The following is a 3,534-nucleotide window of genomic DNA, read 5'->3' as shown; positions in this document are numbered from 1 at the left end:
ACTCTTAGACGGATTGCGCGATGCGTGTGCCCTGATTAGAAGGATTTATGGACTGGAGCAAGATATCCGTTTCTGGTCAGCTTGCCACTTATTTGAAACGTTACAGCGCAAGAATGAATGAAAAACGGAATGAAGAAATGCTTGCTGGTAATAATATTTACATTTTATGGCCAGTATTAAAGCTTTATTTATTTTAGACTTTCCTTCTTTAAGAAGGAGTTGGATGGCTTTTTAGCAAGTGAATGAATACAGGGTTATGGAAGATAGCCATAGTTTGACAGGAACTAGACCAATCGCCATTTTGGTGTCAGGAAGGAATGTTTTCCCCCTTTGAGGCAAATTGAAGAGGCTTCAAATGGGTTTTTTTGCCTTCTCTGGATCAACTGCAAAAAGTCAAAAGGTTGAACTTGATGGATGTGTGTCTTTTTTTCAACCTAACTACTATGAAAAATGATATTTGTCATGAACAATCAGAAAACGGTTGTCAAATGGGTTTATGAAATATTTCTTATAATCTGAGGAATTTTCTTTCTTATCTGGTTGGTAAGGTCTCTAATCGTCAGGCAATGAAGCGACAGCTTGATATTTCCATCTGCCTTACCTCAGAATGCCGTGCCGACGCAAGATGTTAGAATGTCCGCACCCAATCTTGACGCCCTGTATGAGAAAAAAAAGGTTGGTGTAAGGTGGTGCTTCAGTGGAGATAAAGAATACAACTGTTTGTAGCTGCTGGTAAACTACAAGCTCAAGACAAGCACCTCTCTGTAACCTCACTGCTACACATCTGGCAGGTAGGGAAGTTGATATGGGCAAAGTAGTCATTTTATGACATTTTCACACTTCTTATCCCCATTGGTTTAAAACGCAGTTACTAGTATATATTTATTTTCAGCCATCTATTCATGTCTAATTTTATTTCCAAACTGGTGTGTGGTTGTTATGGTAATTAAACTATAGGCAACTAAACAGCAGCTGCAAAAGTCTTTGAGTGGCCAAACAAAACATTTCAACTCTTCCTTTTTTCCTGTTTAAATTTTTTCCTTATTCTCATTATAATACACATTGTAATAATGCCACCTACATTAATATACATTTATATCCCTTAAGAGGGATATAAATGAGCTGGAGAGAGTGCAGAGACTAAGTGCAACTAAATTGGTTAGAGGGATGGAAAGACTTAAATTATGAGGGTAGACTGTCAAGGTTGGGGTTTTGTTTCTCTGGAAAAAGGCGCTGCGAGGGGACATGATTACACTTTACAAGTACATTAGAGGAACTTAATAGACAAATAACAGGGGACTTTTTACCATAAAGTGGATCCCGTACCAGAGGCCACCCTTTAGACTAGAAGAAAAGAACTTTCATTTGAAGCAACGTAGGGGTTCTTCACAGTCAGGACAGTGAGGTTGTGGAATGCACTGCGGGTGATGTTGTGATGGCTGATTCAGTTAATGCCTTTAAGAATGGCTTGGATGATTTTTTGAACAGACTTAATATCAAAGGCTATTGTGATACTAAACTCTATAGTTAGAAATAGGTATGGGTATATAGAATTTAATTAAAAGTAGGGAGGTGTGAATGTATGGATGCTGGCTTTTCGCATTTGGAGGGGTTGAACTTGATGGACTTTGTCTTTTTTCAACCGATTTAACTATGTACACGTAACTAACTATGTAACTATGTAACTATGTACATGGAGTAGTGTTATTTGGGGTATGTGCTTATTGCTGCAGGTTTACCCCGGAATTGTAGAAAGCTAAGTCTGCCCTGGGGTCTCTAAGCCCTGGCTCACAATGTTTGGAATATTGAATAATGTCTGAATCTAAAACTATATTGAGCAAATGGCATGTCTACAGCCAAGAGAGGATACCTTACACATATTATAGGGGAAATAATGCTGCCGAAAAGGTAGTTAGAATTGCTCCTGTATAAATGTCATGATCGGGCTGGCTTGTGATAAGACTACGCCCCTCATGCATTGAGATTCACTTTGTCCTATTAATGTAGAGATCGCTGCATGTACTAAATGTGCCTGCTTCCCATAACCAGCTGTGCTATGATTCGTGCTATGCCACCATAACCAATTCTAATGCTAGGCATTTGTTTCTTCTGACATTTGCTACTATTTGTTTCTATTGCAGCCCTTATCTAATATACAGTAGAACCCTTTACATATTTTCAGGGAACCAGAAAAAAAAGTATGTAAAATCAGGGAAATGTATTAGGCATTAAAATACAGGTGGGACCACAAAATAAACAAGTAAAATAAGGGAAAACTTGAAATCAGAGCATTTAAAAGTGGGGGACTACTGTATCATCCACAACTAGTGCTGACGCTAGTGACAGTTGCTTTTAACAGTTGCTTTTGACAGTTGGTAGATGAGTGGGAGCCTAGACGTCAAGTCACAGTTGACATTTATATTACTAAGAAGAACTTTAAGTAAGCAATAAATATACAAGGAACATGAAATACACATTGCTAGAGTTACAACTCATAGGGATGCTGGGAATTGTAGATCACAGCTGTATCTAGAGAAGCACAGTTTAGCTTTAGGGTCAGTGAGTTTTGCTAGCAGCTACACAAAAAGGTTTGAGCTTGATGACGTGTGTCTTTTTTCAGCCTCATCTACTTTGAAAACATTTACAGAAGGGAAATGCAGGATCCTTACCTTCCTCAGATGATCCTCAATGGGTTGGGCAAGTTGTAGTTATCCTTCTGCCTTTGATGTAAAAATTAAAAGAAATGGTCTTCTTCAAGTCAGCTGACCAATTCAATGAAAAACTCTAAAAAATCTCGAAAAATCGCAAATCGCTTTATGGGGAGAGAAAAATAGAGAGGAGAAGTTGTGAGCTGAGCCCTCCTCTGCCATATATATCTGTATATACTTGGGTTTTCCCTTTCACTATTTTTCCCAATTGTACTGGACTACTGAATATGCTTGCCCCTCTATAAATAACCAGTCACACAAATCAGTAGCAGATTTAATAGAATGAAGCTGATTTAGGAGAGATACAAAAGGTTGGTGCAATCAAGGACCTGGACACCCCTGCCACCCAAGTGTGGGTGATCCTGGTTACCAAATGCACATGTAGGGGGACTTTACAGAAGTAATAGCTAAAAACCCTTTTGGGTGTGGGTGATTGACATAGCAAATGAATTGTTGTGATTGGGATCTTATGTTGGCCATACAACAGCAGGCATACATACAACAGCAGGCGATGGGGGTCAATTTTGAGAGCTTTGGTTACCAGGGGTAGTTTTGGGTGGTTTGTCCTCACTCCCCTAAGCTTCCCATAAATCATTTGGGGCAAACCATCCCTAATTCTCCTTTGTAATATGTCATCTCCCCCCCCAGATTCTGTAGTAGTTCCACTTACCTCTGAATCCTGAACGGAAATAACTGCCATCCATACCTGAGCCCTCAAGTTAACTTCCCTGGCAACTTTCATCCAATCAGAGCTTCCCTGAGAGTGATGTCATACTGAGCTAAGTCATGGCACCCCAGTCACTGGCAGCCAATCACTTGCTCAGGT

This window comes from Xenopus laevis, chromosome 9_10S, assembly GCF_017654675.1.
Source record: "Xenopus laevis strain J_2021 chromosome 9_10S, Xenopus_laevis_v10.1, whole genome shotgun sequence".
Classification (NCBI taxonomy): domain Eukaryota; kingdom Metazoa; phylum Chordata; class Amphibia; order Anura; family Pipidae; genus Xenopus; species Xenopus laevis.
The sequence above is the reverse complement of the archived record's forward strand: the minus strand, read 5'-3'. Positions refer to the sequence as shown.